The following is a 13,313-nucleotide window of genomic DNA, read 5'->3' as shown; positions in this document are numbered from 1 at the left end:
ATGTAAGGCTAATCATAGCATTAGACTGAGTTCTTTCTCGTGCCCTACATCTTAATTCCATCATTAAAGAGTTCAAGTTTGAATTTTTGTCCGTATTGTATTGTTTTTTGAATGAGTTATAATTTCTTTCATTGAGTTCTATGCATATTTATTAATATTGTGAATATTCGTATGGTTTGAATTCTTGAATTTGTTATTCATGTTTACTTCCATTTGAAACTGAATTGATTTATTGCATTGCTCACTTTATGCACTATTTTAGAATAAAGAAAGAGTATTTTCATTCTTTGAGTAAAAAAAGTATTTTGAGGGAACATGAGTGTCCCAAATGCATTACGTTACTTGAGTTTATGAAGTTTTACATTATTGAATTTATACATGATTTTGAAAGTCTAAATGAGTTTGAGTACTATGCACAATTGATATTTTGAGAATGAGTTTTAGGGAACACAAGTAGTCCAAAATGCTTGTTGTTTTAAAAGGATAGAGAATAAAGAGTTTGAGAAATAGTTGAGTTAATCAAAGTAAAGTCCAATGAGATCAAATAAGATATATTTTGAGTATCTTACTCACTTTATTATACAAGCATTTGTAATGACCCTCTAAATCATTTTTATCCTTTTTTATCTTTTTAACATTTAGAGCTTTCTTGTAGCGACCCCAAGTCATTTATGACTTACTAGAACTAACAGTTCGGTTACCTGGTCGTTCATTTGGGTTTTATGCCCGTTTCCCTGTTTTGGAGCTCTTGGAGTTTGAATGGTTGACTTTGGCCAAAATTCTAAGAAAATGACCCCAGAATAAAATTTGATAGTTTCATCAGCTCCGGAATGACCAAATTAGGCTAGTAGCATGGTCAACACGAGTATCAAGAAAATCGGTGTGAGTTTAGGGCCATTTGGCGCTTTAGTCTTTAAAATTTGGCCTGAGGTTGACCTTGGTCTGACCTTCTTGATAAATGCGCTCAGATTGAAATTCCGTCAGCGCAGTTAGATCCAAAATATTGAGTTTGGTCTAGAATGACCTTTTATGCGCTTTTCAAGGCTTTTGGTATCATTTCGAGCCCTTTGTGGATTTTGGTTTAATTTGGTCCTTAGGTGTGATCCACTTTTTGTCGAGACTACCTCATATGAACATTTTGACTGCGCGATTGAGTTCAAAATATCAAATTTGGTGGGGTAACATAGTCTGCTTGTGTGCACAAAATTTTGAATGAATTCCGAGCACCCTGCTAGAGTTGGAAAAATTTCCAAAACCGAATGATGTGCATCAGCTAGTGCAGACCAAATTTGGTCTTCATGTTTGCACCACCAAGGCCGCATTCTCAGAAGCCATGATTCTTGGTCTCCGCATTCGAGGGCAAATGGACATGTTTGCGAAGGCCTAGCAAATTGGCCTCTGCGTTCGTGAAGCTTTGAGACCTTGGCCTCCATATTTGCGGACCTGTTTCTCTGCATTTGCGAAGAGCATTTCACTGGATTTTTAATTAAGACCTGTGACGCCAACCCAACCTCGACCCCCATTTTCTTTCTTCGATTTTAGGAGCTAGGGAGCTACGATGTGGGTGATTCTAAGTGCGTTGGATTTGTGGGAGTCATGGCTACGTGTTGGAAGGTTTGGGTAAGCATGCAAGGCGCTGGTTTGAGGTAATGTTCTCCCTAAAAGGGATGCTCTAGCTTGGTTAAAGCTTTAATGGTGATTCTAAACTTTGGGCCGATTTAGGTCGTTTTGAGCATTAATTTGTGCCTTATTTTGGGGTACAAGCTCAACAATGTGTTTAGAACCTTTTTATAGAGTTGTTTTTCGGATTCCCATCGCGGGTCCCATAATCTAGATTTAGACCTAATTTTGGGCCTGTCTCCGAAAAATATGATTTTAGTGTTAAAACATTCATATTAATGAGGTGATTAATATTTTGATAGTGTGGAGGCATTTTAGATGGCTTGTTTGATGTTTATGGTGATTGGCAGATTTGTGCCTTAGAATTGATTTTTGGATGAGACTTAGTTGATGTGGTCGTTATTGGCCGAAATTTATGAGGCTTAGTGTCCTTCACTGATTGTAGCACATTTCTTGAAGCCTTCGGGTAGTGATTTCCACCCGATTAGGCTTGTGATCTACTGTCGGATCCCATTTTTGGATTTAAAGTAAAATTCTTTATGCTTTCTTGTTGCCTTTGATGGGGCTAGCTGGGGTTGTATTCCAGTTGGATCTGGAGGTATTGACTGACTAGTTAAGCATATGTTTCCTCACTTTCATCCTCCTTGTTATCTAGTTAGGGTTGGATTCCCTTTTGGGCCTTGTTGTTGAGTTAGAGGAGTAGATTTGAGCCATAGGCCTTAGTTAGAGGTCGGTTACATGTGCTAGTCCTATTTTTATTCTCTAGAGGGTAAGGTGTTTGTGGAGTCATTATTGTATGTGATTGTGCGTGTGTTTTGGGTGTTGATGATGGCATGTATTGCATTGGAGCATTGTTTTCTCATGGATGTAGTCGACTCCGGTGCATTCATTGGTTCTTGGCGTTGATTTGAGAAAGTTGGGTTGTAACCCAAACTATTTTCTACGGATTTTTGAATGGGAGTCATACTATCTTTATTACTAATATTTTCAGTAGACTGTAGGCATCGAAGATGCACTCTTTTTATTATATTGATTTGAGGCATCAACGATGCATTCATTTTATGATACTAGCTCGATCATAGAGATTTTTGACCCTTTCTATATTGATTTGGCTATTTATCTCTGATCACCACGATGGATTGGATCTTGATGATCAGATATACATATTGATATAAGACTTTGATCAAGACCAGACAGGTATATAAGAGCATTCTCGATCCCCTCATGGCGATCTTATAGAGGTGCGTGGGTCTTACTTCCTGGACGAGAGTGGAAGTAGGTGTATATATCTTGGTATGAGGCACTTGGTATAGATGGTACTACTGGTTTTACTGCATCACTCTCATTCATATATGCATTGCCTATCACCATCATAGTTATTTGTACTTGTAGGTAGTATGGGATACCGCACGAGTTTACCTGTTTGTGAGTGAACTTTTTGGGCACACAGAGGCTCGAGAGGTATTGTCTTACTATTTGCAAAATTATGGCGGTATAAAGGATGGTCTCTTATTTGAAGGTAGTTACTGCCCTTGTTCTTATTTATCTATCTTTTTATGTAGGGATTTAGTGATACAGACCTTTGGGCCTTTATGTGATATCTTTATAAACCTTGTAGTCACTTATTTGGTCTAGTGACTCGACTATCGACTGATATTAGGTCTTGAGGGTAATCTTGTTGTATTGTTATTCTTCTTGTTTTCTTCTTATTATTATTAGTATTATTCGTTTCTTTCCTTCTGCTTGTGATGATCCATTGACTATGGTTCCAGATTGTAGGGATAGGCGTACCTACTGGTGGGGGAGATAGTAGGTGTCATCATGACTTAAGAAATTGGATCATGACAGAGTGGTATCAGAGATTAGGTTCGCCGGTATCATCGGTATAAGACAAAGTGTCTAGTAGAGTCCTGCATATCGGTGCGGAGTCATCCGTATCCTATCTTCGAGAAGCTATAGGGTATTTTAGGAAAATTCTATTCTTGATTTCTTATCATGTGAAACTTCTTTGATCAATCTTTAAATACTTTCTTAGAATTTATTCCTCCTTAGATGGATAGTATGAGTTTTTCGATGGGCATAGTTGGAGAATCAACACATACTAACCAGACTTCGATAGTATCTATGACCACCTTAGCTTCTTTGGATCCAGCGTTGGAGATTTAGCATCTCAATGAGAATACGTCACAGATAGGAGTAGTTTTGGGTGCATTGAGCAGTTCTTATCCTAGAGTTGGATCTGTTGGTCCTCAGCAAGGTTCTTCGCTAGTTTCAAAATATATTATTATGTTTTTGGAGTGGGTCGGACAGAGTCCCCCCTTGTTTTCTATCGAGCGAGAGTTGATTCAGGGGTTTATTGATGAATTAATTTTGCTTCTCTACCTAGCATCATAACTCTTGATAACAATGGGGTCTAATTTTGCCCAGGTAGTCAGTTATGTGAGGTCTATGGAGTATGCATGTATAGATACTTACAAAGGTGGAGATAGGATATTTCGCCATCAGCACAGTAAAGGTAGAATCTTGCCCCGAGGTAGGCATCATCCTAGTGAGGGTAAGCTTTACTCTTTACTCTAGACTTACCAGACCCATGGTGGGAGAACCTCAGGTTCCAGGCAGTCCTATGACAGGTTATGGTACCTATGATAGACAAAGTTCACGACAGACTCCTCAGGGTTTCTATCCGAGCATTCAAGTTTTGGGACTTGTACTAATTCAGCTGATTCATATCAGCGGGCTGCATTTGGTGGGAAGTTCTATATGTGTAGTGAGTTTGGGCATCTGTCTAGAGAGTATCCTACAGTCACACATCATAGGCAATAGGCTCGACAGGATCGAATTCGTAAGTCTTAGGGATAAACAGTTAGAAGTGATGCCTCAAGTTTTGTAGTTAGCAGTACAGGTGTTCAGTTCAGGTCCAGATGCATTCCATCCCATGGTCCTACAGGTCAGACGAGGACAAGACTCCAAGTATCAATCAGAATTGCATAAGTTTTGTTATTAGAACCTTCCTTGCTTGTAGTGCTTGGGTGTTGGGTTCTTTGTACCCACCAGTGATTACTTGTCTTGTTAGATTTTCTTATGATTCTTGTAATTATGTTACTTGGACTTATGTGAGCGTGCTTGTGTAGCCTGATTACTTGCCTAATATTTGCTATGACAGCTTTTCTTAAAACTATGTGTATGTGTTTATCTCCCCTAGGTGATTTCTTTTAGTAGTGGATCATAGTGGTGTTACTGTATGTGGAAGTGGTTGTAGATTTATACCTTGTGGAAGTTGAGCTTAGTTGATTGCTTTGGGGGATTTTTGTTTAGCCATCCTAGGATTTTCTTGAGTTGGCCCCTTTTCCCCTTCCCAGCTTTCCCCTCCTAGTGTGCTTAGCTGGTATGAGGTTGCTGCCAAAAGAGGGGTGTGTTAGTAGTTATGGACTTTTTGGTCTATTGTGGATTTCTTTTATCTATTCTTCCTTGTTTCGATTTTGTATTCTTAGTTCTTAAGGTGGTGAAGTTAAGGTTTTCCCTTCAGATTTGGTTGGGTTGTCTCTTTGTGGTAAGTTTGATGGTTAACTGACTAGTTCAGTTGGTTATGTGATGTGGTGTCAGATAGCTATGTTTGAGTATGAAAGGACGAAAATGGAGTTTGCTTCATTTATTCTAAGTATGGTGATGTTTTAGCTTGAAGTGTTATGTAAAGAAGGTTCTATTGGGTTCATGGAAATGGTGGTTTTCTTATGCTTGTGACCAACTAACAATTAGTAGAAATGGATGATTGTGGAGCAAGAACTTTCATATTGATGAGTCTTGATTTATCAGAATTGCCTTGATGTGCTCTTGTGACTTATGGACTTTTAGGTGGTTGGTTAATATGCCTCGAAACTTTTAGTCACAAGCTTGTTTTACCTTACAACCAGGACTACCTTTCATCTCGATGATTTCATATTGTGCCTTATTTCTGCCAATAAACTACAATGGGTGTGTCGATGGTTCAAAGAGTCAGATTGTTGAATTGGGTCTTCTGTTGTGGTGTGCTTTGACTAATTCAAACCTTTGCTTCCATGGGAAAATGGAATTTCTCTAATGACTCTCCTCTAGGATGGAGTCAAAGTAATTCATGGAATCATTTCTTGGTTTCTTGTTCAGGGTGCGAGGTTCGCGTGTGTCAATGTGGTTAGCTGACAACATTCTTTTGGTGTACCTTGCTATGGTTCAGCTTCATTTGAGTCACTTTTGGTGGGTTGATCTATGTACTCGCTACCTGCTGGCTTAACTTTTCTGGAGTTTGAGTGGTTAGTTTAGACTTGTACTGGCGAGTCAACTTGTGGTATTTGCTGTGATGGTTCTATTCCATTAGGTCGCTTTTGGAATGTTTAATATGTTAATAACTGTGTATGGGGTCAGTTTTGCTCTTGAATTAATGGTTTACTCAGATTTGCACTCATGGAGTGGTGCATGGACTCATGGCATTAATTCTCATTGCTTTTGAGTTAGATTCGCTATTGGTTCAGTGTTCCGTTGACATCAGAGTGACATTAAAGTTGGTCTCAATGTAATAATTCTACCAGTGGATTTGGTTGTCCCTTGGAATAGACATTTTAGTTTTTAAAGATAGATTTCAAACTCAAGTTATTGGTTTTGAGAGTTATTGGGTTAGAACTTTGGGCTTGTGCCCTGGGCTGAGTGCTTACTTTGATGCTCAGGTGGTGCTTTCTTTTCTTCGTCGTTATTTGAGGAGTGTTCAGATGGTGTTAGGAGTAGTTACTGTGATTTAGGATGGGTAGGATACCCATGATGAGTAAAGAGTCTTGATTTGGGAGTATAAAGCAATGAATTCAACTTGAGAGTTTTTTAGCATTTTCTCTTGGCCGTTGGTCGCCCAATACTAAGAAATCTATGTAGTTTTGGTTTATCTCGCGTTAGTCTATTGTACTCAGTTGAGTTTGTTCTTATGGGTGAAAGTCAGTATCATAAGAGAGAAATTGGAAGTTGGTCTGCGTTATAAAGAATAAAAGTGAAATTGAGAGTTTTGTCTTAGCTTGAGCTCTAGGTTGGCATTGTTTGACCTGAGAAGGTACCTGTAGGTCTGGCGGAGCTTGCGGGCCTAGCGTTCTAATATTCTTATGACTTTGGGTTCCTTTCTATCCTTTCACTTTCGAGGATGAAATCCATTTTAGTAGTGGATGTTGTAATGACCCTTTAGGTCATTTTCGTCCTTTTTTATCTTTTTAGTATTTAGAGCTTTCCTATAGCGATCCTAAGTCATTTATGACTTGCTGGAATTGACAGTTCGATCGTCTGGTCGTTCATTTGGGTTTATTGCCTATTTTCCTATTTTGGAGCTCTTGGAGTTTGAATAATTGACTTTGGTCAAAATTTTAGCAAAACGACCTTAGAACAGAATTCTGACGGTTGATCATCTCCGAAATTGACAAACTAAGCTAGTAGCATGGTCGGCATGAATATCAAGGAAATTGGTGCGAGTTTGGAGCTATTTGGCGCTTTAGTCTTTGTAATTTGCCCTAAGGTTGACCTTAGTCAATGTTCTTGGAAAGTGTGCTCGGATTGAAATTCTGTGACTGCGTTATTTAGTTTGAAATGTTGAATTTGGTGGGGTAGCATAGTCTATTTGTGTGCAGTAGATTCCGAATGAATTTCGAGTACCCTACCAGAGTTGAAAAAATTTCTAAATCTAGCTGATGTGCATCAGCTAGTGCAGACCAAATTCGGACATCGTGTTCATGCCACTGAGACCGCATTCTCGGAAGCCATGGTTCTTAGTCTTCGCATTTGCGAAGGCCTAGAAGATTGGCTTCATATTCACAGTAGTCCCTTTGCGTTCGCGGAGCTTTGAGGCCTTAACCTCCACGTTTGCGAACTTCTTTCTTCGCGTTTGCGGAGAGCATTTCACTAGTCTTTTAATTAAGACTAGTGACGCAAACCCAGCCCCGACCACCATTTTGTTTGTTCAATTTTGGGAGCTAGGGAGCTCTGATTATGGCGATTATAAGTGTGTTGGGTTCGTGGGAGTCGTGGCTATGTGTTTGTAGGTTCGAGGAAGCGTGCAAGGTGTCGGTTTGAGGTAATGTTTGCCCCAAAAGGGCTGCCCTAGCTTGGTTAAACCTTTAATGATGATTCTAAATATTGGGCTGATTTAGGTCATTTTGAGCATCCATTTGTGCCCCATTTTGGTGTATAAGCTTAAAAATGCGTTAGAACCTTTTTAGGGACTCATTTTTGGAATTTCCATTGTGGGTCCCACAATATTGTTTTAGACCCAAATTTGGGTCTGTCTCCGAAAGATACGAGTTTAGTGTCAAGACATTTGTGTTGATGAGGTTATCAACATTTTGATAGCGTGGAAGCATTTGGAGTCGCTTTCTGAGTGAAAATCTTTTGGAAAATGGCTTCGAGGTAGGCTACGTTCTCCTTTCTTTGAATTGAACCATTTGGGATAGTGTATAGCATAAATTGCATGTGGTTTGGAATGTATGTGACTAGTTAGGCTTGATTCCTATATCCTTTGTTCTTTGTCCCAGTGTGAGCCTCAGGTTAGGTTGCCTTTATGAGACTTCCTCTAGCATCCCCTTTGGGAGGATGCCACTTACGAAGCAAAAAATAGTTTTTTTTATAATCTCAAATAGTCAACACATTTAGAAAACTGGTTTTGAAATTTTATTTCCAATTCAACACCATTGCGGGTCCATAAAATACACGAAACTCAAGCTAGTAATTATCATAAAACTATTATCTTCCTTTGTGCATAACGACAAGTCAAAGTATAAACCTAGTACATGGCATGACTTGAGTTAAAAGCACACTCCAAAAATAGCAAAATTAGTCACCCAGTTCAATTTACAAGCATATGGTTTTATTTTCACAAGCGGATCGATGGATATGAAATAGAATGAATTCAAGGACAAAGTCGCCTTCCAAATTTCATACATGAGTGTCATATGTATCCTATACAAGTCCCTAAAATATTTACAAAACTAGATGCATATGCAGATGTGATCTTCAGAAGGGCTCCAAAAAGTCTACTCCAAATGGCCGTCTTCATATCTCGTCCCGCACATTACCTACGATAGAAAATAACTATCACTAAGCATAAAGCTTAATGATGTATAAACTTTGGGCTTGAAGCCATTAAATTCTTCAATTTCCTTGTTCGTCGCGGGTGGCTCAATAAGGTAAAAGTAAGTCCAAGTGAACAAGTATATCAAAGTATCGAATACAAACCTTGAAGAGTTTCAAAATATCAATATTCATATTTGAAGGCTCAAGTATCAAGAAAGCTTACAATTCAATTCACAAGAGTTGTCAAATAATCAATTTCGCCCAATATATACGTCATTCCTTCTTACTAAGCACAATCAGTACCAAGACGGACCGAATCCCCAAAATCAAGATGGACTGAAGCCCATATCAAGAAGGGTTGTCACCCAATATCAAGAGAATCAAGAACAATGTTAAAAGTGGCTTTCCACTCGTACTAAAAAATGGACGAAAATCCATCGTCAAGATGAAATATAAATCCAAAGTCAATATGGGCAAGATCCGAATCAAGAGGCATGCAAATATTGAGGACAAATCACCGTAATAAGAAGGAAAAAGTCCCAACAAGAATGTAAAATTATCAAGAAATTCCTACAAGTGGGCGGTTTAGCGAAAGTTTTGCAATACTTGAGATAATAGTCATACCACTAATACAAGACAAGGAGTAAGGAAACAACTCATCAAAATACTTCAAATTTCAGAAAATAAAATATTCCAAGTTCAAGTTTATACACAAACCTTGGCGTTTTAGCACATAACAAGTTCTACCACAACTCGAGGAGTTCAATTCATCGTGAAGAAAACAAGACAACACACTCCTTCTTAGCTGATTTGTAGATCAAATTGAAGGCAACGCAATGTGCAACACCTTTCTCTTTATGAGTTTCGGAATTCGAGACTCGAATTTGAGTCAAAAATGGCTTTTCTTAGCCTAGGAGTTCTCTCTCTCACCCTCTAAAATGTTCTGGAAAGTTATGGTCTGAAAATGAAGAGATAAGGCTGAACTTATCCTTTAAATATCAGGGGAAATGGGCCTGACCCGACTTGGAATCGGGTTGGGCCCAAAATCGCTATCCAGCTTGACCTTTCTGCCTTAAAATATCCATAACTTTTTATTCCCATGTCACATATAAGACTAAGCCTATGATTGGAAAGGTATTGCAATTATATACAACTTTCATTTTATACGTTTTCCCAAATTTCTAAATGCTAATGGGTTTATGGCCTCCTAAAGTCAGATCACCCGGAAACGTAGCTAAAAACATTTTTTTCTTAAAAGAAAATTAGGGTGTTACACTTCCAATATAGTTGGTAAGATTATTGATTATGCCTTATTTTGGCCTTGGTTAGCCTATTTTAGGTGGCTTGTTCGACGTTTATGGTGATTGGCGGAGACTTAGTTGATGTAGCCGTTGTTGACCAGAATTTTTGAGGCTTAGTGTCCTTCGCCTATTGTATCACCTTTCTTGAAGCGTTAAGGTAGTGATTTCCACCCGGTTAGGCTTGTGATCTACTATCGGATCCCATTGTTGGATTTAGAGCTAGAATTCTTTATGCTTTCTTGTTGCCGTTTGGTGGGGTTAGCTGGGGTTCTATTTCTAGTTGGATCTAGAGGTATTGATTGACTAGTTGAGTACATGTTTCCCGACTTTCCTCCTCCTTGTTACCTAGTTAGGGTTGAGTTACTTTTTGGTCCTTGTTGTTGAGTTAGAGGAGTAGATTTGAGTCATAGGCCTTAGTTAGAGGTTTGTTACATGTGCTAGTCCTGTTTTTATGCTCTAGAGGGTAAGGTTATTGTGGAGTCATTATTGTATATGATTGTGCGCATTGTTTGGGTGCTAGTGATGGCATTCATTGTATTGGATCATTGTTTTCTCACAGATGTAGTTGACCTTGGTGCATGTATTGGTTCTTGGTATTGATTTGAGAAAGTTGGGTTATAACCCAAAGTATTTTATACAGATTTTTGAATGGGGGTCATACTACCTTTAGTACTACTATTTTCAGTGGACTGGAGGCATCTAGGATGTACTCATTTTATGATATTGATTCAAGGCATCAAGGATGCGCTCCTTTTACTATTTTGATTCGAGGCATCGAGGATGCATTCATTTTATGATATTGGCCCAGTCGTAGAGATTTTCGACCCTTTCTATTCCAATTTGGGTATTTATCTCCGGTCATCACGATGGAGCGAATCATGATGATCGAATATACATATTGATATAAGACCTGGATCAGAACCAGGCAGGTATATAGGGGCATTTCTGAGCCCCTCATGGCGATCCCATAGAGGTGCATGAGTCCTACTTCTTCGTCGGGATTGGAAGTGGTGTATATATCTTGGTATGAGGAACTTGGTACAGATGGTAGTACTGGTTTTACTGCATCACTCTTATTCATATATGCATTGCCTATCACCAGCATAGTTGTTTGTACCTGTCGGTAGCATGGGATGTCGCGTGGGTTTACCTATTTATGAGTGAACTTCCTACGCACATAGGGGCTCAGGAGGTATTATCTTACTATTTGCGAACTTGTGGCGGCCTAAAGGGTGGTCTCTTGTTTGAAGGCAGTTAATGCCCTTGTTCTTATTTATCTATCTTTTTATGCAGAGATTTAGTGATACGATCCTTTGGGCCTTTATGTGATATCTCTATAAACCTTGTACTCCCTTATTTGGTTTAGTGTCTTGACTACCGCCTGATATCAGGTCTTGAGGGTGATCGTGTTGTATTGTTATTCTTCTTCTTTTCTTCTTCTTATTATTAGTATTATTCGTTTCTTTCATTCCACTTGTGACGGTCTGTTGCCTATGGTTCTGAACTGTGGGGTTAGGCTTACCTACTGGTAGGGTGATAGTAGATGCCATCATGACTCGATAAATCGGTTTCTGACAGCATTATTACATGATTTTTGGAGTAGTATTGAGCACTGATATGGGTAACAGTTTAGATAAATCAAACACCATAAACTACGTAGCCAATATAGGATAAGATTAAACTGTTGGTTCGGGTGACTCCTCACTTCAGTCCCTACTATGGACTTTTATATGAACTCATGAGTTGAGATTGCTTCCCTCACCTAGACAAGGTAATGGACAACTTTGGCAACGTGAGCAATACAGTGTATCATCACGCGCCTCATAGTGATGGTTGTTAGTTAGAGAAACTCCCCAAGAAGAGAAAATACAATATTATTTGAGTTGCATTCATTATTTTATTTTTATCGTAAAGCTTTGAAGTTTTCCATTACATTTGCATTGCCTTACTTTCAGTCAGTTATTTTCAATGTTCATTTCAGTTTAGTATTCAGTGAGTATGTTTCCTTCAGCTATTTTTACATACTATATATTTCATGCACTGACGTCTTTGGATGGTGCATCATATTTTGATGTAAATACAGGTGTTAAAGATCCTCAACATGCACATCGTTGAACATAACATTCCTCCAATTTTTGGTGAGACCTCCTTGATTTTGGAGAAACTCCTTTTAGTTCATTTATTCAACATTTTTATTTCTTTTGAGATAGCGTGGGCTTGAAGTCACCACTCGATATTTGGGTGTGATAACACTTATCCTTTCCCACAGGACAAGTCAGCCTAACACACTAAATACGGAAATAAAAGCGGAAATAGTTTAAAAACAAGCAATTTAAATGTCAAAAGCGGAAGTATTAATCATTACAAAACTTTCCCCCACAAACTAGTTTTCACATGTAAAATACAATGATGGAATGGTAATATCAACAAATCACAACTCATAACTCAAAAGTATATTCTAATATCCATAATAAGTCAAATATCAACTCATATCACAACAATATATTCAAGTATCCACGATAAATCAAGTTTAAACTCATATCGAACACAACATGTATAAATCTTCTCATTTATCAACTATTACCCCCTTATTTCCATATCAATCCGTCTAAACATCAATTAATAAACTAACCCCCAAAATCACTTTTCATCACTTCTAAACACATAAAACCTGAATACATGATCCTACAAGCTTAGACATAGGTATAAAAATTTACTTGCCTCGATTTCAACCTCGAACTACTCCAAAATTTGAGCTTTACCACTAAGCCAACATTCCAAATCAAGATAATCTATTCAAATAAGCAATCTCAATAAAAATACGAGTCTAACGATATCCAATTCAATATTTTTAGCATCGAGCCCAAAACTAACCCGAACAACCCAAAATACACGATTTCAAAAAAAAGAACAGAAATTCAAAAAACAAATTTACATGAAAATGATCCTTGAGGTATTTAAAAACTATTAGTGAAAACAGAATTAAATTTGGACTTAAAGCAAATCTAAAATCATCAAAACATTAAAACTTGGTTTCTTGAAAAACCCCCAAAGTTTGATTTCAATAATCCATGATTTAGAGGCTAAAAACAACACATAATAGATGGGTAATAACAAAATTCGATAGAAATTATTTACTCACTCAATATCCCTCAAAAATCTCTCAAGAATCATCCCTCCCGAGATCCCCAAGGTCCAATAATGGAGGAAATGAGGTCTAATTCGCGATTTACATATTAATCATTGTTCAGGCATGGTTTACCCTTTGCATCGCAATGAATAGTACCTCGCTATCGCGGAGGGTCAACGACTCAACTTATT

The sequence above is a fragment of the Solanum dulcamara genome, chromosome 3, assembly GCF_947179165.1.
Source record: "Solanum dulcamara chromosome 3, daSolDulc1.2, whole genome shotgun sequence".
Lineage (NCBI taxonomy): Eukaryota > Viridiplantae > Streptophyta > Magnoliopsida > Solanales > Solanaceae > Solanum > Solanum dulcamara.
This window is presented reverse-complemented; position numbering follows the sequence as displayed.